Genomic DNA, 26173 nt, shown 5'->3' on the forward strand with positions numbered 1-26173 from the left:
TTTATTTTTGGCTGTGTTGGGTCTTCGTTTCTGTGCGAGGGCTTTCTCTAGTTGCGGCGAGCGGGGTCCACTCTTCATCGTGGTGTGCGGGCCTCTCACTATTGCGGCCTTCCTTGTTGCGGAGCACAGGCTCCAGACGCGCAGGCTCAGTAATTGCGGCTCACGGGCCTAGTTGCTCCGCGGCATGTGGGATCTTCCCAGACCAAGGCTCGAACCTGTGTCCCCTGCGTTAGCAGGCAGATTCTCAACCACTGCGCCACCAGGGAAGCCCTATATAACATTTTTAAAAAGTGAAATCCTGGATACAGTTTATCTAGATATCAGATACTATTTATCTAGATACATATTTATGCTAGATACTATTGATCTAGCTTTTATAGGTAATCTGTAAATTAAAGAGGAAAGTTGTCTTCAATCTGGAAAGGGTCTCCCATCATCTCCTTTCAATTTCATCAGGCTGTTTTATCTTTCCTGCTTCCATTATTGCTAAGATCCCTTTCTTTGTAAAGGCAGGGGGTCTGTCCCCCTTTCTTCTCTTCAGCAAGGTGGCTGTTAAGAAGACAGATTCTTCTGAATAGCCCACAGAGTCATCAGATACAGATAGGCTCTGTCAAGACCAGCAAGGTTCATTTGATGTGGGCAATTTCCAAAGTCCTTTAAAAAATTCTACTTATTTTTTGGTAGCATTTGTCATTTCCAGCTTTGGGCAATATCTATAAGATGTCTTGTCACAGCATTAAACATGAACATCTCAGTGTTCATGCTTTATATCAGCATGAGGATCTGCCTGGCTTAAGTCTCCCAAGGAGTATCTTAAGCTGTGGTTTCTTCCATACCCACAGTGGCTTGCCTAATCCTAGGAATTCCCCCAAGAGACACTTCAGAAGGTGTCATACATGTCACATACATGATTGTCTCATTTTCACCCCTCCAAATCATCACATCCCATAAATCAGTTGTTCGAAGATGGGATTTCTATGATTTCAATGAACTTGTTTCATTTACTAAAGATGTGCAGATTTCTGATACAATGCTTGTTTTAGCCTTGGATGTAATCCTTAGCCTGGGCTTCGAGCTATAGCCTGCAAATTGGGAATGAAGGGTTCTATTCCAGGTCCTGTCTTTGACCTTGGTCTTCATTTGACCTGGGGTAAATTCAGATCTCCTGGAGGGCAAGTTGTCCAGACAGAGAACATTTAGCTATGGTGTACCTTGGATTTGAAATGTTCCCCCAATGATTTATGTTTCTGACATGGTCTCATTTTATATAACCCCAAATAAAGCCTCATTTGTTTCCCTTGGCCTCTTTGGAATCACCAGAGCTGCTTACTCCATATACTCAAGTTTTGCAAAGTTCCCTGGGATGTATCCCCTTATATATATAATAGCCAGATCTGCTTTGTCGATTAGCTTGGTGATCTTCTGGGACTCTCTTGGGATTTCAGAACTTGTGTTCTCATAGTAAAATGTGCCCAAACTGGCAGATAGAAAATATTAGTCAACTCCTTAGAACAGAGAGGGCCCCTGTACTCACTTCTTAGTAGTTGAGCTCTGAGCTCGAGATCTTTCTGTAATGATCTAAGAGTATGGCATGAACTATATTAGGGGTCAGAGCTACAGTGACTCCGGCCAAGTCTCTTCTTCACTGAGGATATAGAATTACCCTCAAAATGCCAATTCGTTAGTTACAAAAGCCATTGTTAAACCCTTTGTCTTTTCAAATTAATTTGTCTGGTTGGACCATATCATAAACAGCATGTCGGTTCATGTCATAAACAAACATGTTTGTATGTGCACCAGTCAATTCACATGTAATTTTCATCAAGCCCATTCCATTACCAATACTTTGCTATAGAGGAAACAAACAAAGGTAGAACTCCAGTCTCTGCTTTCCAGGAACTTCCAGTATGGTTGGAGAATCTTAACCACAGGAGACAATTAGAAGGTCAGTTAATATTATTTAGTATATTAATATTATTAGTATTGAGATTTGGTACGAGGAGAATTGTGGAGCTGCCAGGCACCTGAAGGGCTAATCTGACTGCCCTTATAGACTTTGGGTGACAAAAGATAGTGTTATACTTTGGTATAATCCATTAGCATGCTTCAAAAGAATTATAATAGTATTGTCTGGTGTGTATGTCTGTGCATGGGTGAGTATACTACTTGGGCAGTTTAAGTATGGAAGAGGTACAAGAAAACCAGATAATTTGGACTAGCATGATACCTCCCCAGTGCCTGGGTATCTGTCCGTAGGTGATGTATGTTCTCGATGCTTTGAAATTTTACTTAAATGTTGGGATAGTTGAATGACCCAGGACTCTGAGAAGGAGGAGAAGAATGGTTAACATACTGGCTTTAATCCTTAATCTTTGGGCTGATGTCACTCATTAGGATTATCTGTTCTCTGAAAATTCAAATCCATTTGTGCCTTGGCTTCTTCTAGAGAAATGCTTCTAAGATTGTTAACACACTGTGACTAGCTCCAGCATGGCCACCTTCAAAGACTCCATCCTTGTTCAATTTTGGATGACTTTCTTTCTCCAGGCCCAAGTGACCAAATTCATTATTGATGTTCTGGCAGATGCATTGCTCACATTTTTCCAGATTAAATAGGATTTAAATGCGATCATTCAGGTAGTCTGATTTGAATTTGAAGGAGCGTGTTTCTACTTCATGGAGATGGGGGGATCTGTAAGTACTCAAGAAAAGTAAAGTTAAAAGCATTTCATATCACGCTTTCCTTTCCTTTTGATTTTTCTGAATTTTCTTTAAAAACAATCTTGGACTTTATTGAGGAGGCCCATCCCTCCCTTCCAATGTCAATTTTTTTTCTCAAAGCAGCATTTCTTGGATAAATTAATTCAGAAATGTGTCTATACAGTCCACTAAAGTGGAGCATTTCAGATAATTCAAATAATAAATGATGTTTCTCTTCAATTATCCAAACATTTTTAGGTGAATATGTTAAAAAAATTTTTGGCTGTAATCATCTAGAGCAAGAACTCCACAAATTCTCCACATTATTTTGCATAAGTACGAGGGATATATATATCTTTTGCTAAGGGTTATTAACCATAAAAGCCAAGTGTTGGAGTTTTAACTCACTTTTATTCCGGTTTCCTGTAGAAAGAGAATTTAGCAAAGCATTCTGTGTCCCTTCTTTACCCCATTATATTCTCAGAAGTAGCTGCTGTTGCCTTGGCCACAGTACAGCATTTATTTTCTGATTTTGGGACATTTATGTCCAAAGTTGGCTGAGCTGTGGGGATGCTGAACTTCTTGGAATACAAGTCTACAAGTCATGGGTCATGGATCTATGAGACACCTATAAGCATAACACCCTTGCTGGTCTGTAAGTGCAGAGCCCTGGCTTTCCACTAACTATGGCCTAAACCCAGAGCAGGCTCTGGTGGCTTTTAACTGAGATGGGTAGACTAAGGCCAGGCCTTCACACACAGCTTCCATGAAGCAAGGGTTTTCTTCTGGACTTCTTCAAAGATCTAGAGACTCACTACACATGCTTATTTGTCTGAACAGCTTTTGTGCTTCACTGGGGAAAGAGAGAGACAGTCCAGGTCAAATGGACATTTCTGGAATCTTCCATTCTTGAGAATTTTAACCCAAGCTCAAACCACTTCCAAAGACTTACCGCTGGCCTCATAAGTTCAGGAGTAAACAGTTTTCTATGCCCCCTGCCCTAGGCAAACTGCCCTAGTTCAACCTTATACTGTCCTGAGAACCCTGCTAAAGAACGGGAGAACTCTGACAATGATGTAGTGGGAGGCGCCACTTCTGATTCCCATGTCTGTTGGCTTTAAAGCCTTCAGGGGCTCATGATCTACTGTGGTCTAGTCCTTGCCTACACCTCCATTGTATCTCTTACCACTCCTTGCCTTGTTCTTTATATTCCAGCAATTCCAAACCATCTGAAGTCCCCATTCTCCCCAAATAAGGCCATGCTCTTTCTTGCCTCTCTGGGTTTTTTTAAGGGTTCTTTCTATCTGCAATGCCCTCTTCGCAGTAAATGCTCATCATCCCCCTCCTCCACCCACTCCCGTTTGCCCCTTGTCTTATTGTTAAGACCTTATACTGGTATCATTTCTAAAGAAAGTCCTCCCTGAGCCTGGTCAATCCAGTTAGAGGGTGTGCACACACCACATTGTTTTAGAACTGTCCTGGTTATATGTCTGTCTATCCCATTAGACTGTAGCTCCTTTAGAGGAGATACTAAGACTCTATTTTCTTTATTTTTCTGATGCCTGACTCATAGACTGGAGCACAGTAGGCTCTCAAAATAAATGCTGAATAAATTGAATGAATAAATAAGGGTTTCTGGATGGGTAGGAGATGATTTTTTTTTTTGTCAAGAGTTTTATTCAATGGTAGACAGAATAAGCAACATCACAATAATAATAGTTATAGCCTATCTGAGCAACTACCATCTGACAAGAGTTTTCAATGTGTGTAACCCCTGCAATAATAATCTGTGGTAGATACTATGATTATCCCTATTAAAAGATAAGGGGATAATTATGATAGTGAGAATTATAATAGCAATAATAAAGAATTTAAAATTTAAAAAAATAAGAGAACCACACAAGAGAGAAGTTAGTGACTTTTTTAAGGTCACACATAGTCACACAAATTAGTGCCTGGGATTGCTATACCGTGCCAATTGTAATACACTTAATAAATGACATCTTATTTTTTGGAAGTGGGCGTAGAAACTGGCCATGTTGAAGACCAATTGAAATACCCCCAAATGCAGTTAGACTTTGAATTACTCTACTGGGAAAACTCTAAAAGCAGTAGAATCAAGAAATACTTCATTCAGCCTGGGGCTGGCAGAGTCTGTGTATACATGGACTCTAAAGGCAGGAACAGCTTGTTAATCTGGCATTTAACTACCAGACATTTCTATTAACCGTTATTGCTGGGAAGTGTAATTGATACATAATTATGGCCCTAGGGTATTGCTTGGTCATGAAGTACCTTCTGAATCATCAAAGAAAATTGAAATTATGTTCAGTTGAAGTTTAGTATTAAGTCTGTTTTATTGTCTTCAAAGTCTTTAGGTGTTAGTAATTGCTGGATAACATAGATACATTTAACTCTCTTAAATATTTTAATAACCAGAACCTTCCCCTAAAGAGAAAGCTTATTATTATTTTAAATCTGTCTATTTTTATTTAAAAGATATGTAGATGTTTATGTAATTTCTGAAATACAAATTTGTGAGAAAATACCAATTCATAGTAGCTTTCGGTTATTATAAATTTTTCAATTAACGTATTTCATTTGCTCATTTAATAGATATTTACCAAGCATCTACCATGTGGACAGGCACTTTGTTGGTTACTGGAGTTACAAATGTGGTTAAAATGGATATAGTCCCTGTCTTCCTATAATAAGGGAATCCATGAAAGTTTCTGATGTTAAAGAAAAGAATTCTGATTTTCAAAGATGAAGGCTATCATGAGTAAGACGAAGACTCCAAGGTTGAATTAAATAAATACTACAACTGAACTATAGGCACATTGCTGAGTATAGAAAAGAAGATAATGATTTGAATTGGGGACTGAGAAGCAAGACAGTGTGGTGATTGTTTGGGGTTGGGCAGATAAGCAGGAGGCATGTGGTCTTGTAATGGGAAACATACTTTGGACAGATTGTTGGGGCCTAAGGAGTTTAGACTTTGTCCTGTAGAATGGATGGCAAATAGACTTTGGTCTGTGTGCAAATTCATTGGTAGTGTCTACTTGGAGCACTGTTTGGGAAGCTTTGCATTTCAGAAAAAGTTCTGTGAATAAATTTTGAGGTCCACTGATGGTATTGGAGGAGGAATGACAACTCCAGTGCAATGAATGCATTTGTCATCCTATCTGTGGAAAATGGAAAGTCATCAGTCAGTCAATCAATCAATCAATTAATCATTCTGTATTTATGGATCATCTTCCATCACTTGGATAAAGTATTGTCCCAAACTAGGCTCAGCCCCATGAGAAAGTAAAGACATCTAAATGTCTAGTGTCTAATTGCCTAACGTATTAGACATTGCTCTTACAATGTAGCTATGAAGAAGCATATCCATGTCATAGTCAGTTTTCTGAACAGACTCAAGAAGATATGAAACCCTGACTTTTCTTTATGTACCAGGCTTTGATGTATGGAAATATGTTATTTTCTTGCAGGACAAGTCAAAGGCAAGGATGGAGAACTAGAGAGAGTGCTTGCATCATTTCCTAAATGTCTGGTGACAAGACACAATCAGGGCATAGGGGAAGGAGGTCAACAGCCTGAAACTATCATCCAAGCAGGCCCTCAGCAGAGTGCTAGCCAACCAGAGTGCACATGAAGAGGGGTGGGCTATGAATTAAAGTTTTAGGTCTCCAATTCCCTTCTCACTAAGAACCTTCAAATCAAGGGTTCAAAGCTTGAATTGGCTCTGGCTGTGGATTGGCAGTTCACTTAGACCACTGGAGTGCTGGGATTTATTTGCTTTAAAGTTTCCTCCAAGAAATATTTAATAGGCAGATGTAAACCTATATGTTCTCCATCCAACAAGTCTTGGATCCTTGTGTTCCTTGATGCTTGTACTGCTTTCCCAGGGTGTCTTTAACAACATAATCTTTACTTTGCTGAAGGAGAAGGGCCTTTGGCTTGTATGCTTTCCCACCACCCTGTCAGTTATTACGTCTGTTTTCTTGAAATGGCTTGCTCCAGCTTGTTTATTTATGATGGGCCTTGTGGTCAGCTGCAAAGTTAGTTTGCAGTTTTTTGGTAACATTTATTGTTTTTATCTGATTAAAGAAAAATACATGCCAATGGTTGAAAAATTGAAAAATACAGGGAAGTATAAAAATAAAAATTCAAATCACTTATAATTCCATCACCCCAAGTTAATCACTGTTGACATTTTGGAATATTTTCTCTCAGGCCTTTTTTTTTTTTTGTATGCATATATATGGTAAGCATGTCTCCATATCTTTCTAAACAAAAATTTAATGGCTATATAATTTTGGTTGATTCTGATTTTTTAAACCATTTTTTACTAACATAGTCACCTAAATTTTTGTCCATATTTCTCCTTATTTCTTTAGGAATAGATTCCTATAAGAGAAATTAGGGTCTCCATGATATAAATATTTTTGATGACTATTGAAACAAATATACTGATTTAAATCTCCATAAGCATGATAATGCTAACATTATTTCACTATACCCTTACTACCATTGTATGTTATTAATTCCAGTTTGATAATTTAGTAGGCCAAAAATGGTATATTCTAATTTATATCCCATTTCTTGGATAACTGGTGAGTTTTATAACCTTTGATAGAAAAGTGATTCCAGAAGACTTGGTCCTTATTTTTCTGCACTTACCATTATTTATGTTCTACTGATGTTGAGGTCCTGGCTTCTCTAAGTAGAGCCTCTGCACCTTTTTTGTTCCATAAGACATTTTAATTCTGCACTATATATTTTCTCTTCACTCAACAGTCATGCGTTCAAAATATTTATTGAGAATCTATCATATTTCAGGTTTGTGAATCTAGAAATAAATACATGCAAACTGAAGATCCTTGACCTCTAGAATCTCAAAATATAGAGGCAACACACACACACATAACATGAGAAATAAAACAACAGTGTTTTGATGCTATGCAATTGATAAATACTTATTGATTGCCATCTACATTTCATGGATTAGGCTAAGCATTAAAGATACTAAAAATGAGCAAGATAGACATAGTTCTTTTCTTTACAAATCTTAAACTCTTATTGGCTATACAGAACAGTATAAAGGTTATTATAATACAGTGGGGTAAGTTGAAAGCAGCTTAAAATAGTGGTTAAGGACATGGCTCTGAAGCCAGGCTGTCTGGGTCAAATCCTGGCTCAACCACTAATTAACTGTACTCTGTGATTATGGGCAGGTAAATTAGCCATACTGTTCTTTAGTTTCCTCATTGGGAAAAGAGAGGCAATAACAGGATTGTTTCATAGACTCTTACAAAACATTTAGAACAAGGCCTAGTATGTAGTGAGTGCTCAATACATGTTTTATTTTATTTTAAAATCTATGATATGGAAAGCACAGTTTGTTATTGAAATGTGTAATAGGGCCTCTTAATCTAGACTTATAGAGCAGGGAAGAGTCAAGGAAGCTACTTTTGGAGGAAGAAAACCCAAAAGCTGAAAGATGAGGAGGTAATATGGCTCATTTGGGAGTGTGCAATGGAATGTGAACATGTGTGAGGGTGTAGTTCTCATGAAGGAGGAACCACATGTGCAAAATCCCAGAAGAAAGTGAAGGACTTTCAAAGAACTAAATGAAGTTCAGTGTGGATTATAGCGTTTGAGTATCTTTCTATTGCTGTGTAACAAACCACCCCAAAATTCAGTGGCTTTAATATACAAAGGTTAGGAGAACAACAGGTCAAATAACAGTGAAATTTTCATCAGAAACCAGAGTGACTTGAAGAGAATGGAACAATATCTTTAAAGTGCTGAAAGAAAAGAACTATCAACCCAGGGTTCAATATCCAGCAAAAATATCCTTCAGGAATGAAAATAAAATAAAAGCCTCTCAGATGAAGGAAAACTGAGAGAATCTGTCACCATCAGACCTACTCTAAAATAAATGGTAAAGTAAGTTCTTCAGGCTGAAGAAAAAAATTATACCAGAAACTTGAAATTTCAAGAATGAAGAAAGAGCAACAGAAATGGCAAATAGCTGAGTAAATATAATAGATTTTTTTCCCTTACCTTAAAATTCTTTAAAAATTTGTATGACTGTTGAAAGGAAAATTTATAATATTGTCTGATGGGATTTTTCAATATGTGTAGATATAATACATATGACAACTATATGGGAAAGAGGAGACTAACAGGATCTATTTGGTTGTAAGGCTTATATGTTTTATTTGAAGTGGTAAAATATTAACTCTAAGCATACTGTGAAAAGTTATGCATGAATATTGTGATCTGTAGAGCAACCACTAAAAAAATAATAAAACAAAGAGATATATCCAGGAAGCCAATAGAGAAATTAAAATAAAATAATAAAAAATATTTAAATTTTAAAAAGGCAGGAAAGAGGGAACAGAAGAACAACAACAAAAAAAAAACCAGAGGGGGCTAACAGAAAACAAATAATAAAATGGGAGATATAAATCCAACCATATCAATAATTGCATTAAATCTAAATCAATTAAAGGATAGAGATGGATTTAAAAATAAAGTCACAACTATATGCTACCTACACAAAATTTACTTTAAATATAATGAGGTAGATAGATTAAAAGTAAAAGGATAGAGAATATATACTATGCAAACACTGATAAAAAGAAAGCTAGAGTGACTATATTAAGTAGACAAAGTAGACTTTAGAATAAAGAAAATTACTAGAAGCAAAGAGGAACCTTACATAATGGAAAAGGGTCAATTCACCAAAAAGACATAACAATACTAAGTGTCCATACACCAAGTAACAGAGCTTTAAGATACATGAAGCAAAAGCTGATAGAACTAAAAGAAGAAATAGAAAAATTCACATTCTTTTATCAGTAATAGATAAAACAATTGGAAAGAAAATCAGTTTGAACAACACTATCAAACAACTTGATTTGATTGACATTAATAGAACAGTCTACCCAACAAGAGTGGAAAACATATTGTTTTCAAGTGCACATGGAACACCCACCAAAAGAGAAAATATTCTGGGCCATAAGAAGGAAAACAACAAATTAACACATTTAAAAGAATTGTAATCATCCAGAGTGTGTACTGTGACCATAAATAAACTAGAAACCAACTACATAAAGATACCTGGAAAAGTCATAAATATTTTGAAATTCAAGGCACACTTCTAAATAACTTGTGGGTTGAAGTAGAAGCCTCAAAGGAAATTAGAAAATATTTTTGAGCTGAGTGAAAATGAAAACACAACAAAATTTACGGAATGCTGCTGAAGATAGTGCTTTAGGGGAATTTATAGTATTAACTGTGTATGTTAGAAAATACCACTTTTCAGTCAATAATCTAAGCTTGTACATTAAGAAACTAAAATTGAAGAGCAAATTAAACTCAAAGAAAAATTAAGGAAATTATAAAGAGCAGAAATTAATAAAATTGGAAAAATAGAAAAATAAATGAAGCAAAATTTTTTTTCTTAAAAAAGTTGATATATTTGGTAAACCTCTAACTAGAACGACCAAGAAAATTAAAAAATAAAAAAGAGAGAAGAGACACAAATTACCAACATCAAGAATAAAGGAGGCTATCACTACAGACCCTACAGGCATTAAAAAGATAATAAGAATGCTATGCCATTAAATTTGACAACTTAGGGACTTCCTTCGTGGTCCAGTGGTAAAGAATCCACCTTCCAATGCAAGGGATGCGGGTTCGATCCCTGGTCAGGGAACTAAGATCCCACATGCCGCAGGGCAACTAAGCCCACGCACTGCAGCTACTGAGCCTGTGCACTCTGGAGTCCACGCACCACAATTAAAGAGAAGCCCACGCGCCTCAATGAAGAGGACGTGTGCTGCAAGTAAGACCCAATGCAGATAAATAAAATAAATAAATAAATAAATTAATAAATAGAATACTACAAAAAAAAATAATAACTTTGACAACTTAGATAAAATGGACCAATTTCTTGAAAAAGCACAAACTGCCAAAACTCATACAAGAAGAAATATAAAATATGAATAAGTCTATTTTTAAAAATGGAATTTGTAATTAAAAGCCTTCCAACAAAGAAAATTCCAGGCCAGATTGTTTCACTAGCAAATTTTACCAGACATCTCAGGAGGAGATAATCCCAATTTTATACAAACTTTTCCAGAAAACTGAAGATAATGCAACACTTGTCAACTCATTTTATGTGGCCAGTATTACTCTAATACAAAGATTAGACAAAGACAGCAAGAGAATTATAGATCAACATCCCTCATGAACATAGGTGCAAAAATCCTCAACAAAAATATTAACACATCAAATCTAGCCGTATTTTAAAAAAAGGATATTGGTGTTTGTCCAGTGGTATGCTGTTTAACAAACTGTTTTTTGGATTAAAAAGCTCTGATTTCTATCATTTGCCAATTTCCATGAGGCAGACATACTCCCAACATGGCGAATTTCAAGCTACCCACGTGACTCTACTAATTACAGAATTGGGAAGAGGTATACACAATCAGCTCTCACGAGCCAGTGGCTATGAATCAGCTCTTCATAACCCATGTTTCAGAATTTGGTCTTTATCATAAGGAGAATGGGAATGTTTGAAGTTTTTAAGCAGAAACAGATTTGTGCCTTAGAATGATCCCTCTTGCTTCAGACCAGAGAATGGATTGGAGGTAGGCAAGGTTGGAGCCAGAATAAGCACTTGACGACCTGCTTATTGGTGTTACTAAGAAATGGTGATGTCCTAAACCTGGGTTGTGGCATCTGGGATGGAGAAGGTGGACACTTTTGAAATATTTTTTAATATGTAAACTTGATGAGGGGTCAAATTGGCTGTAGGATATAAGACAAAAACAGAGACGTCACACATCCCATCTAGGAAGGCTCTTATTGTTATTTTTGACAAGGGGGGCATGCACAGTTGCTCTTCATGGGACAATTTTTTATTTTCTGGAATTCCTCAGTTGTATGACAATAGGTGGTTGCTAGTCTAGGGAACAACACTAGTATTTTTTAAAGTTTCACTCAAAGTGAAGCATCAGACCCTTATGCTCTTTCAATGAGTTGCATTTCTAAAGTTCATTATTGAATGCCTTCTTGTGCCATGCACTGTTCTAGGTACTTGGAATATATTGTTGAATGAAAATACACCCCTGTCTTTGCGGAACTTCTGGCTGTGGGTTGAGAGGAAGGCATGGGAGAGGCATTAAACATAACATAAAAGCAAGTTATATTGTACAGCAGAAAGTGAAAAGTATTTTATAAAATTTTAAAAAAATGTGGAGCAGGGTAACAGGAGTTCAGGAGTGTGGGTGAGGCAGAATTCTAGAATTAAGTATGGTGGTTATGGGAAGACTCATTTAAGAAGTAACAGTTGAGCAAAGTCTTGAGGAGATGGAAAAGCTACCAGCAGTGACTTTATTCCTGTCATTGTGAGCAAATATATCCTCTCCCCTTGTATTGATCCCAACCACATTTCTGGTCATTTTGCTGTAGTACAAAATCAAATTTCTTTCCTTATCCTCCCCTCCCAGTTTTTCCTGACCTACTTGGGGATGCAGGCATGGGGCGCCTTTCTGTGGTAGCCTGAGCCTCCTTTGACTATAGCACTTGCCCCAGGAGGTTGTAAGTGCCTCTCTCCTGGGCTGTTGTTCCTACTGTTTTTCCTTGAGGACTTCTCAAGGATTTTGATGTTCTCATTTAATTTTGTATTCCAGTGCCTCTAGCATGCCTGGCACAAAGGAGGTGCCCAATAAATATACCTTTAAAAATGGATGAATCTAATATCCTAATGAGTTTCTCCTTGATAGGGAATGCCAAAATTTGAAATCACATCTAATCATGGGGCTTGATAGGAGGTGAGAAGTTTAATTGTTTGATTTCATTATCATCTCTTTGTCCTCTCATGTGTTTTGGCCCCTTCCGTGGGAGTAGCTTTGAAAGTGCAGATCAGAAATAGTATTTGACTCTATGCCTGTATGTAAAAAGCCCATTGTTGTGGATGTGTGTTGCCAAGCTAGTAGTAGATATACAGTTTCTTTGGCAAGAAGGAGATGAAATAAATAGTTCTGAGTGCCTGAGGTACCAAAATGCTAGGTGCCTCATAAATACTTAGTTAGATAAGAGGTCGGCTAGACCAATTAGAAGTTAGAAACATTTAATTTATTTATTTATTTTAAATAAATTTATTTATTTAATTTATTTATTTTTGGCTGCATTGGGTCTTCGTTGCTGCACGGGGGCTTTCTCTAGTTGCGGCGAGCGGGGGCTACTCTTCATTGTGGTGCACAGGCTTCTCATTGCGGTGGCTTCTCTTGTTGCGGAGCACAGGCTCTAGGCGCGGGGGCTTCAGTAGTTGTGACTCACGGGCTGTAGAGCACAGGCTCGGTTGTTGTGGCGCACGGGCTTAGTTGTTCTGCGGCATGTGAGATCTTCCAGGACCAGGGCTCGAACCCTTCTCCCCTGCACTGGTAGGTGGATTCTTAACCACTGCATCACCAGGGAAGTTCCAAAAGTTAGAAACATTTTAAAACTAAAGCAGGCAGCGATGTTTCGTTTATTTATTTTGTATGTTTTTGTGGGGAGGTGGGGAGGAGTAAATAATTCTTCAGCAGTGATTGAACTACTTAGAGTATATAGAGTTCATCTTTGTGTTTTGACTTTCAAAGGTAGAAATCTAACAGTGATATCAAATGATAATGAACACACACACACACACACACACACAAGTACTAGTGAGGACTAGGGAAGAAACTGTGAAAACAGGACAGCTTGAATGATGGCTGCCGCAAGTAAATATACTGAGCAGAGTCACTGGCTGATTACGAATCTGGTATCTGTTATCAGAGCATTTTATAGCTCTTGAGAAAGCATCCCTGAGGAATCCATGAGAGGCCAAGAAAACGTTTCTCTTGGAAGAGGAGATAGTATGCCCTGAGCACCCCTAGTCTTGTCAGAGTTCCATAGGGATGAAAGAAGTATGGATGAATGAAGGAAGGTCTTGGAGTGCCACAGAAAAAGATTCTTCTGAATAATGGTCTGAGGAATCAGTTCCAAGATAAATCTTGGAGTATTTGGTCTTGGGCCTTTAACAGAGTTTCCACATCAACATTGTCACAGCGATCAAGATATCCATTCATTCAATCAAGCAATCCTTACTGACTGCTCTGTATTATTAGGCACTAGGAACTGGGAAACACAGAGATGAACAAGACACATCACTGTCTTCTTGAAATTCACAGTAAACTGATGACTTACAATATAATGTAGAAAGTGCTAGGATAAGAGTATGAACAGAGTGCATTGGGAACACCAGAAGCAGTAAACACTTTTGGCTCAGGAAGCCAGGGAAGACTCCAGAGAGGAGTCAATACATGAGCTGTGTCTTGAAGAATGAGTAGGGATTGGCCAAGTGAAAAATGGCGGGAGGGTTGGGAATGGCATTCTACACTGAAGCAGCCTACCCTAGGGCACAAAATAGTGAAAAGTCCTACCCTGATCAAAGAGTGATATGACATTAGTAATGTCTTAAGACAAGGTGGGGAAGGGAAAAGGGATGGGAAAAGAGCAATAGAATTGAAAGTCCAAGGGGATGGAAGGTATGATTGAGGAAGTCTTGCTTTACCACCCAAGGGGTTTGGAGTCTTAAATGCTTTTGAGGCATTCCCATAATGACAGTAACCATTTATTGAGCACTTATTTTTCTAAGCTAGGGCAGAGTTAGATATGAAGGTGGAAGAGTGGAAGCAGAAATAGGGGAAGGAGGGTATCAGAGGCCTGGAACCAGATAGGGTGATACCCACAGCCTGAAAGGTATTTACAGAAGGGGTGGTACAGGGTTATCAGTAAGGGCATGAGTTAGCAAGGACAGCAAGAGGCACAGCAAGGGGCATTAAGGGGCAATTGTAAAGAATGAGGCTGGGGTACTGCTTCTGTATGATTTTTAATTTTAACTCCTTCGCCCTGTCAGGAGAGCAAGTTCTTCTTCCTTTTAAAAGCTCCATCCTTAGCATCCAATACCTGACAGTCATCAGAACTCCTCAATTCTGATGAGGGCCGGGAGTGATGCAGGTCAGAAAACTATGGACAACAAATGGAAAATTCTCTGATTCACCCCTTGGTGGACTGTTCTCTGTGGTGCAGATCTCAAGCCTCGTGCCTCCCAATAGTGACAAAAACCAGGCTTGGTCTGTGTATCCGCACCCTCCTCTCTCCCATCACGCTGCAGGAAAGTGGGAAGAGGGAAATCACTCAGGACAGTGCTTCTCCAACTGTAGTAAGAGGGGTGCTGGGAATCCTTGAGGTACAAGAGAATTTTTTTTTCCTTCATTTCAAGGATAACCTTGAACAAAATGATTTCACCGGTTGTAAGGGAAAATATCATCTTGTCATTGGCAAATCAAAAGTATATTCATGAGATAAGAATTGTCTCAAGTCAAAATTTTTAGAACTCAATGCCATAGATTCTGAGGATCCTAAAAGAAATCCGTGGGTATCAGAGAAAATTTTTTTCCCTTACAGAAGTCAGCAAACTATGGCCCACAGGCTAAATCAGCTCCCCACCTCCTTCTGTAAATTCAGTTTTATTGAGCTCAGCCACGCCCATTTGTTTACGTATTGTCTGTGGTTACTTTTCAAATACAACGTTAGAGTAGGTGCAACAGAGAATGTCTAGCCCATAAATCCTAAAATCCTTACTATTTGGCCCTTTACAGAGAAATTAGCCCACCCCTGCCTTCAAGGATGCTTTACATCACTCAGGTTTAAGTAACACTGGCTCAGGTATCTAATGTTTATGAACTGATTGGAGTTAGAGTTATGTACGTAGTTCTCAAGGGGGATGTCTGGCATTCAGTGCACAGTCTTTGGGCCTTACAGACCTTCTTTTCACACCAGCCTCCGTCGTTCATAAGCCATCTCACCTCTTTTTTTCTTACCTGTAAAATGGAGGCAATAAAGCGTGTATTTCGTGATAAAAACCCATGATTACTCACCCCACTCAAGTTTGGATGTTTGGGGATTGATACCTGGACACAGGAGTTCCAGTTGTCTGCACAGCCCCTTTCTAACCTTGGAACAGAGCAACCCTGTGCTTTACAAATTCATCAGACTCTACCTAAAGCCTGATATAGCAAGATTAACCATTTTTCATATGCCTGGCACGTAAAAAGGACTCGAACATTGTAAATCATGGGTTTGTCCGTTACTATTGTTACCTCCAAGACCTGCTTCTCCTTTGTATAGGAATCCCTCATTGTCTAAGCTCTCATTACTCAAATATTTACCTCCCCTGAAAAAAGCATCAATATATGTATGCCAGCAAAATCGCTTAAGTCACATGTGATTATAGGTGAGAGAACACTCACCAAGTATGTTACAGCTGAATCTCAGCTGGTCTAATATAATTGCATCTCATTATTTCAACATGTTATGCATTATCACCGTCATGTTCTCCACATTAAGTGATGATGTCTCCTAAGAAAACAGAAAAGCTTATAAAGTTGATGGGCCTGAGATGCTTTGAAAAGTTCATTCATTGGAAGAAAGATAAGAAGGTATAAAGTATATTGAGAGAGGTGACTGAGTAAAAAAAAAATAGATGTGTATCACAATTTTGTCCTCATCTATGGTGCATCCAAATTTTTTCTATGCATGAGAAAATGAGAAAAATTATTAAAGTACTGTTGGTTTATTTGTGCAGAAATCCTTAACAGATTGCAATGTGGCTACTCAGTGATGTTTTGGGATATTGTTTGGGGTTTAAAGAGGGATACAAATTATTATTATTATTATTATTATCTTTTAAAATAAGGGACTGTAGGCTCCCACTATCTGAACATTTGTTATCCAACAGGTTTTGAGGGATAGGTTGAATTCAGGTAAGGAGGTAGGCTTCTCCTGCTTCTCCTATCCTTTTGGGAATTGGATTCCTAGCTTGTTGCTGTGTGTGAGTCTCTCCCTTGTTAAGCCATCCACACTGCAGGCCTTGCATTGTTGCCAGTCGCCTCCCAAGAACTAGAATCATCGTCTCTGGTGGGTGGGCCTCTGCTCTCCACATGCTAGCTGCCTCTGCCCGTCTGCCTGGGTTTCCTGGCATAGCCTGCTCTTGTATTCTGCTAATTCTTTTCCTTTCCTGTTCCAAATGTGTCTCCTTTGAAGCTGTGCATGCCTAGGCAAAGGTCCCATCCATTAGTCAAGCAAGTTCAAGTATGCATGCTTGTCTGTTCCCAGCATCCCTTTTCAATATGTTCCTTCCATGGGTCAGAACATGCTGTGCTTGGCCCTGGACTTCTCCAATGAATGCCCATTGCTTTACTGACCCGCCACCTGTTGCCTGTTGCCATTCCTTCCAGGTGTGGTTCTGCACGTGGAACTGAACTCCCTCTCAGATTCTACATGTAGGCCTGTTCTCCCACCTTTACTCCTCCCAGATGATGGTTCTGATTCCAGTTCCCTGCACTCCCAGCTAACTGGATCACCAGCTGCAATGAACAGAGCAAGCCCTAATCAGGTTCAGACACACACAAGGCTACCCTTTCAGGATTAGTTTGCATCTGCTGCCCTTTGTTGGTATATTTTAAACTGATTTGTCAAATATACAATGTTGGGTAGAGAAACAGGAGTAACATGTGGGTAACGTGATGTGATGTGACTCAAGCCTGCAATTCTGTAACAAACCACATGCAGTGAACTCCAGCATGGCTGACCCCAGTCATGGACCCTAAAGCGTTTGTGATGTGAGAAGGTTGACGATCTCTTCTAACTTTCCCTTTCTACTCACTAGATGTGTGATCTCTCTGAGCCTCAGTTTCCTCTTTTATAAAGTGAGGGAGGTAACTCCCACTTTAGAGGTTGTTATGAAGATGTAAGGAACCTAACATAGTGTCTTGACCCAGTGATGGGACAATATCACGTAACTGGGTTCATGTCTTTCACTGGCCCCTTTGCAGCCCTTCCTTCCTACAAGCAATGGGCCCTAGGTATATAGAGGTGCCCTGTTGTTCTACCTTGAGGTTCCAGAAATGAGACATTGGAGCACAAAGATGTGTCTGAACTAGAGCTTATTCAGATGTAGGGAAAGGCCACCCCTGTCTGCCTTATCCAGGTTTCTTTCCCCAAGAAGAACATTTCTCCCTCTATTCTGCCCACTGACCTCTCTCTTTTGCAAGTGTTATATGGTCAGCAAGGCAAACACTTTGTTCCAGACTGGGCTTTGCCATGTCTCTCTAATTAGTCCCTGCTTGGCCATCTTACCTTGCCAGCTAGGAAGGATTTTTCTCACCTTTCCACATAGGAAAGAAAACATGGGCTTCTAGAAAGAATACAGGTGTCCCCTGCTTTTCAAAAGTTTGCTTTATGCCACTTCACTTTTACCTACATTAGTACCTGTTTTCACTAATGGAAAGAAATCCGAAGAGGACTTTTCCTGTTACGAAAACAAGGAAGAAAGTAGGAATAGCATTCGATGTTTGTTTTGCGGGAGACTTTTAGAGGCAACTCGCACCCCCAGCAGTGAGAGCGGTCCCGCCAAGCTCCTTCCCCGGGAACCACACTCAGCTTCTCTGTGTCAAGCCATCACAGCTTTGCACTGTGTCTGGGAGCATCTGTGCTTTACCTCGGTTTATTTTGTGTATCTGTTAGCAAGATGTGTCCTAAGGTAATTGCTTCTTCCCTTTATACCATTTCGGCTTACAAAAGGTTTCATAGGAACGCTCTACTTTCAGATAGCAGGAGAAATCTATACCAGAATTAAGGTCAGAAAGCCTAATTCAGTCCAGGATCTACTCTTTTACCAGTCACATGATCCTTGAAAGGAGTTTTACTTCCCTGTGTGTCAATTTCCTCAACTCCCAGATTTTGAAAATTGAGAAACTCTATGTAATTCCTAATTACTAAAAGTTATTCCTCTTAATTGGCATCAGAGTCTTGCACAGTCCTAAAGAAAAAGACAGAAACTCAGCAATATACTTGTTGATAGATGAATTGAAGAAAACCTATGATGTTCTAATGCACCTTAAGTAATTCAAGTTGAATTTTCCAAATTAATGAGTTGACTGAAGATGGGGGCTCAAGCATGAGAAACATGCCAAATTCAAGGAGCCTTGTCTATGCATCTCAAAAATGTTCTGGCTCTTCTCTTCCCTGTCCACACACAGCTTCCTAAAAGTGAGTGAGACCTTTAGAAGCTTTGTTCTTTCTTTCTCATGGTAGCTGTTCACCACTTGATGTTTTTAAAGCTCTGATATCGGAAGGGTTGGGCATGGTTTTCCACGTGTCATGGACCAAGTGACCCTTTTCAGTGACCTCAGTGGGTGAAAATTTCATCTGCGTTTGGTCCTTGCCGGAGAGAGTCCCCAAGTGACCGATGTCTCCAGAGGGGCCACTCCACTGTCCCCGAGCCCCTGGCCTTCCTCTAGCTCACAGCTCACTCTGCATCCATTTTGCCTCCTTCCTCATCGATTCCCCCAATCTTTCTCCGCTTACTGCACCACTGGTGGTCTGGGGATGTGCGGCCCAGATATTTTCCGCAAGCAATTAGAAGATGACTTTTCAAGTGTCTTCACAGAGCAGATGGTCCCATCACTCCCCCCTCCCCTGCCCTGCAATTGCCGAAAACTTTTTCTGCCCCAGAGAACACATGGTGTGGCTGCTCTGTGTTTGATCAGGAGAGCACGAGCAGGAACAAGAGAATCCCACACTGACGACTGTTTGGCAGGCGAGCTCCAGGGTGTGTGTGTCTTCCTCTTCCCTTTCTTCCCATTACAGTTGTGAGCAAATGTTCTCAACTGGCTGAGTGGCCATGCTTTCTCTGGTCCCTTACACCAATGCTTCATCTCATTCCCCTGCTTCAGGCTAATCACAATTTGCCCAAGACTCTAGCATCTTTCTTTGCTTGGATACACCCATCCCCTTTACTTCATCCAGAGCTTTGCTTGCTCAGCCTGATAGATAAATGAGTTTTCTCCTAAGCCTAGACTTCAGTTACAGGTTGCTCCCTATCCTCTGCTTCCCTTGAGTCTAGTTTTTATCCACCCTCTGCTTCCCTCTCCATCCCATCTCTCACCCCAAGCTCCAGTCCCACTCAACTATTGCAGATCGGCCACACTCTCTCTCACTTCTAAGCCTTTCCGCGTGCCTTCCCTTCTTTGTGGAGCATTCTCCCCTCTTCTTTTCCTTTTTGCCTGGCGAATTTCCGTTCATCCTGTGGATGTTTGTTTACACATGATATTCTCTTTGACCTCCACCTGCCAGTCATAAGTTACCACAGAACTCCTTTGTTAATTCTAACCCTTATTTCTCTGCATTACAATTGTCTCTTTACTTGTCTCTCCATTTTGCCATTAACTTATTTTTATAAATCTGAGCAAGAATGTTTCCATAGCATCAAACAAGAGAGCTAGAGTGGATTCCAGATTCCTCTCTCTCCATCTTCTGGCAGTATTCATTGAGCATCTATTGTGTTGGCCAAAAAGTGTCTTCTGTTTTTAAGTAAAAATAAAAGGCATGTTTTTCATTTTCACCAAGAACTTTATCAAACAACATATTCACCCTTTTGTTCCACTACCTTCTGCCATTTTTCAGGCAACTTCATAATTCCATTTTCCCAAAACTTTTTATCTTTTTGAGCAAAGAACTGTTCCAGGTGCCTTTTACAGTCTTCCAGGAAATTGAAATTTTTTCCATTAAGAGAATTTTGTAAAGACCTAAATAAATGGAAATCCAAAGGTGTAATGTCTGGTGAATATGGTGGATGAATCAGAACTTCCCAGCCAAGCTGTAACAGTTTTTGCCTGGTCGTCAAAGAAACATGTGGTCTTGTGTTACCCTGATGGAAGATTATGCTTTTTCTGTTGACTAATTCTGGGTGCTTTTTGTCATGTGCTGCTTTCAGTTGGTCTAATTGGAGCAGTACTTGTTGGAATCAATCATTTCTTTTTCCAGAAGGAACTCACAATAGAGGACTCCCTTCCAATCTCACCATATACACAATACTACCTTCTTTGGATGAAGATCGGCCTTTGGTGTGGTTGGTGGTGGTTCATGTTGCTTGCCCCACGATCTCTTCTGTTCCACATTATTGTACAGTATCCACTTTTCATCGCCCGTCACAATTTGTTTTAAAAATGGAACGTTTTCATTACATTTAAGTAAAGAATCGCATGCGGAAATATGGTCAAGAAGGTTTTTTTTGCTTAACTTATGTGGAACCCAAACATCAAAGCAATTAACATAACCGAGCTGGTGCAAATGATTTTCAACACTTGATTTGGATATTTTGAGTATGTCGGCTAGCTCCCACGTGGTGTAACGTTTATTGTTCTCAATTAATATCGCTATTTGATCGCTATCAACTTCAACTGGTCTGCCCGACAGTGGAGCATCGTCCAGAGAGAAATCTCCAGCATGAAACTTTGCAAACCACTTTTGACATGTTTGATCCATCACAGCATCTTTTCCATACACTGCACAAATCTTTTTTTTTTTTTTTTGCATTTCAGTTGCGTTTTTACCTTCCTTGAAATAATAAAGCATAACATGTCGAAAATGTTGCCTTTTTACTTCCATCTTCAATATTAAAATAGCTACACAAAAATTCACCAATTTTGATAAGCATTTTTTTGTATGCACGCTGTATGTGACAGTTGTCACATACAGTCTAACAAAATTGTTTCGAATGAAGTTAAAGACAACTAAGTGCTACTAGAGCCATCTTACGGAAAAAAACAAAGAAGCCTTTTGGCCAACTCAATACTCTGTATGAAACACTCTATTAGATCTTGGAGTCATAAAGATAAGGGAGAGATTGTCCCTGCCTTCAACTAGGTAGACCCCATACATAGACTTCAAAAGTAGTATGATGGTATTACAGTGGTGAGATAGTCAAGATCACATGGAAAGCAGATACTTAGATGATTAACTAACCCTGAAAGCAGAACCCAGAAGGGATATTGGAAAAGCCAGGTTAGTATTGAAAACAAACTGAAAGTAAGAAATAGTTGAGAACAAGGCAAACTACTGTCCACCAGCCAAATCCAACCTGCTGCCTATTTTGTAAATAAAGCACTATTGGAATACAGCCACATCCACTCATTTACATATTGTTTACAACTTCTTTTATGCTACAACAGTAAAGTTGAGTAGTTGTGACAGAAACTATATGCCCTCAAAGCCTAAAATATTTACCATCTGCCTTTTTATAGAGAAAGTGTCCTGACCCCTGGTGTAGAGCATAAATAATAAAAGTGGAAGAGACAGTTTTGGAAAAAAAATAGAAAAGGGTGAAATTCCTCAAACAGCTTTTAAAATGTATTATACAGCTACTATAATCAAAATAGTATGGTACTGGTTTGCCAAAAGATAAATAGCATTGGGAAGATAATAAGAAGTCCAACATAAACCATGTACATAAGAATTTGATATATGATGATATTTCATTTCTATCAAGAACATATTTATTTAATAAACAATGTTAGAAAAATTAGCTATTTCTTTGGAAAAAAATATTTCCACTAGATTTTTAACATTCCTCACCCACCTGCCTCTCCCCCCACCCCAAAATAAGCAACATATCATTGTTTTGTGGTTAATACTTATTTTTTTGCTTACCATTGTATCTTGTTTCCCACTTTTTCTTCCTAGATTTAATTTCTCGTTGCTGCATTACAGCCTTTAGTGTCAATAAATCTTTCTATTATGATATGTGACTAGTAAATTTTCTGTCTTTGCATGTTAAAAATATCTTTATTTTACCCATACTCTTGAAAGATAATTGAGCTAAATATAGAGTTGTACTCTCACAGATCATTTTCCTCATCACTTCAGAAACATTTCACTGTTTTCTGACAAATTTAGTGCTGATGGAAAGTTTTCCCTAGGTCTAATTATAGAGCACATTCATCTGTAGAAAATCTATCTTTCGGCTTTTGTGTCTTTTAATATATTTTCTTTGTCTTTGACACTGTAGGTTCCCACAGTGTGTTAAGATGAGTATTTTATGTCTTTCTTCAATTCTAGAAAAATTTTAGCCATTATTACTTTGATGATCACCTCTTGCCCATTTCCTCAGTTCTCTCCTTATTGAGCTCTTGTTAGACATTTGTTAGAGTTTCTCACTCTTTATTTCATGTATTTTAACAGCACTTACATGTTTTCCAACTTTAGGTGATTTGCTCAGATCTGTCTTCCAATTTGCTAGCACTGTGTTCAGCTGCGTCTACTGTGTGTGTTTAATTTCAATGACATTTTCCATTTAAAAAATTTCTATTTTTCAAGAGAATGAGAATTCAAGCCACAGACTGGGAGAAAATATTTGAAAAAGACATATCTGATAAAACCCTGTTACCCAAAATGTACAAAGAACTCTTAAACCTTAACAATAAGAAGACAAACAACTTGATTTTAAAATGGGCAAAAGACTTGGACATCTCACCAAAGAAGATGTAAAGATGACAAATAAATATACAAAAACATTTCACATTATGTATCATCAGGGAAATGCAAATTAAAACAATGATGAGATACCACTGCATAACTATTAGAATGGCTGAAATCCAGAACACTGACAACATCAAATGTTGGCAAGGAAGGGGAGCAATGCGAATTCTCATTCATTGGTGGGAATGCAAAATGGTACTGCCACTTTGGGAAACAGTGTGGCAGTTTCTTACAAAAGTAAAAATACTCTGACCATATGATCTGGCCTTTGTACTTACCCAAAGGAGTCGAAATGTTATGTCCACACAAAAACCTGCACACAAATGCTTGTAGCAGCTTTATTCATAATTGCCAAACTTGGAAGTAACCATGATGTCCTTCAGTAAGTGAATGGATACATAAACTGTGGTACAGCCAGACAATGGAATATCATTCAGTGCTAAAAAAGAAATGCCTTTTCCTAGCTTTTCTCTCAAGCTAGGAAAAGACATGAAGGAAACTTAAAGAAATATTACTAAATGAAAGAAGGCAATCTGAAAAGGCTGAATATGATTCCAATTATATGACATTCTGGAAAGGCCTAAACTTGGGAGACAGTAAAAAGATCAAGGATTGCTAGAGGCTGGGGGCAAGGGGAATGAATAGGTGAAGCACAGAGAATTTTCAGGGCAGTGAAACTATTCTGTATGATACTATAATGGCGGATACATGTCATTATAAATTTTTCAAAGCCCATAGAATGTGCAACACCAAGAGTAAACTCTAATATAAATTATGGGTGATAATGATGTGTCAATGTGGGTTCATTGACTGTAACAAATGTACCACTTTGGTTCAGGATGTTGATAGGGAGGGAGGCTGTATGAGTCTGTATGTGTCAGCAGAAATTTTTATTCAACATAACAAGAGGTTTTAAGGTAGGCAGTTCAGGGCTGTGCAGTTACTCAAAAATGTCACCAATGACCCAGGTCTATTAGGTCTTTCTGCTCCATAATCTTTTGTGCTCATTTTCACAAGATGGATATGTGCTTCCAAGCATCATGAATACATTCCAGATGTGAAAAGGGGTGAAAGTCAAAAGGGCCTTCTTTCAGTGAGGCTTTCTTTTCACTTGGGGAAAAAAAATGTCTCACCAGGGAATTCTGCTTTAGTCTCATTGTCCAGGACTGTGTCACATGCCTTCTATTCCTGCAACGGACACTGGAATAGTATTTCTTTTTCTAGCTTCTATAGTAGAGGAAGGAAAGTTAAAGGGAGGTTAAGAATAGAGGTTAAGGAAGTCAATCTACCGTATTTTCTATAGCTGTCTTGTACATCATGCTATTTCTTTAAGTATTTTGAAATATTGATTTGTAGTTTCCTTTTGAGTGGGGGGTGTTTTATTTCTCTCACTCTCTCTCTCTATGTATTCACCCCTCCTTATCAATGGCCTCAATCAGTTCCCCAGCCCCCAACTTAAAGAAGTAGGTCTGTGAGTGATGGGACAGGGATTTTATGCTGCGGTGTTATTGCAGTCTTCACGTATCTTGTCACCAAGCTTGGATGGCTATTTAAATTTTTGGTAGTAAAGTTATGTCTATGCCCTCCTTCTTCCCTTGGACCCAAACATCCTATAAGCCTAGTGCACTAGACAGCAGTTGCCAGCAAATTTTTTGGAACAACTATTATGAGTGGAAGTCTAATTTATTTCCTTTTCTCACACAGAGCCTTTTTCTCCCCATTAGCCCACAGGTGCCAAACTTCTGGTCACTGTTATCTGTTTCTAGATCAAGAGTCCAGTATGTCTGTTTATTATTTGGTGTTATTGTTCCATTTCAAGTTCGCTGAAATGCTTTTCTTTTTTAAATATATAGTTTAGCCATGTCTCTCTGATTTTCTCTTCTTATATTTTGACCAGCATATCTATGTGTTTGAAATAAAGTAGGGTGTTAATGTGTGAACTAACCAAGCCAACTATGACTTACTTAAATTCTTGATCACACAACTCTTTTGTATTGTTTTCCACTTGTTTGTGCAATTAATCTTCATGATACATTTATGAGATTTTTAAAGGTGCAGACAATGTACTTTTATATTCCTTAAGAGGCTTGATGGATACTCAATGCTGAACTGTAAAGACAGATGAACAGTAGTGACAATCACTAGAATTTTGGGTAAAAGAATACTGGGTTCATGTTAACTCTACTGAGGATTTTAGGGAATTTCCAAGATATCCCAATAATCACTGGCCTAGTGATTTAAAGAAGCAGCTCTGGGATCAGACAGACCTGAGTATAAAGTCTAGTTCTGCTATTATTAGCCGGTATGAATGTGGAAAAGTTTCCAAAATTCTCTAAACTTCTGATTCCTTACCTAAAAGAAAATGGATCTAATAATAGTACTAACCTCATAGAATTGTGGCAGAAATAAATGAGACACATGTAAAGCTCTTAGCACAGTGCCTGGCATGTAGCAAACCAGTTACAGAGGCTACCTGTTATTAATCTCTTAGAATTAATAAACTAGTATTAATTTATTGATAACAGGAATCTCTATAGTTATTAATTTTCTGGCCATTCACAAAAAAGTAAATTATATTCTTTTGTTAATTCTTTTTTTTTTTTTTTATAATGTAGATCCAGTGTAACCAAGGTCAACATAGCTAACCCAAGGTAACCAGCAAGTCAACTTTTAATTGTAATCTGAGCCAACAGCACATGACTTCTTTGTACTTTTGACTATTGACTATTAACTTCGTTGCAGGATTTTCTGAGAACTGCTACCCAGCTAAGGTCAAATTCTAATCAGTGTTGTGCAATTAACAAATCCCATGATCATCAAATTAGGAAGGCCAGTTTTAATTTCTTTTAGCCTGTCAATCATTGTAGACTCTCCTCTTCCATCTCATCTTTACCCGTTCTCTGGTTTCTACCACTTTCTATTCTGTGTCATCTAAAAATCTCTGTCTGCCTGGTCATACAAAACAAGTCTTCACTGAGTAAAAAAAATATTAATTGCACTGAAGCTGAAGATTAATGTATTGCTTCTACACTATACTTCCCCT

At 38.5% G+C, this 26173-nt stretch overlaps 2 long non-coding RNA genes across 2 annotated transcripts in view; one reads left to right on the plus strand and one right to left on the minus strand.

The window, feature by feature from the left end:
• The window catches only part of LOC309608954, a 1139914-nt gene that overhangs the window by 482718 nt on the left and 631023 nt on the right, over window positions 1-26173 (plus strand). The gene's annotated exons all lie outside the window — the stretch shown is intronic.
• LOC309608679 overlaps window positions 1-26173 on the minus strand; it is a 37814-nt gene continuing 11641 nt past the window's right edge. The window contains exon 2 of the long non-coding RNA XR_014233059.1: window positions 1-26173. This exon is cut by the window's right edge and continues 8345 nt beyond it. This is a non-coding gene — a long non-coding RNA (uncharacterized lncRNA).

Source organism: Balaenoptera borealis (assembly GCF_965194805.1).
Source record: "Balaenoptera borealis genome assembly, chromosome: 13".
Lineage (NCBI taxonomy): Eukaryota > Metazoa > Chordata > Mammalia > Artiodactyla > Balaenopteridae > Balaenoptera > Balaenoptera borealis.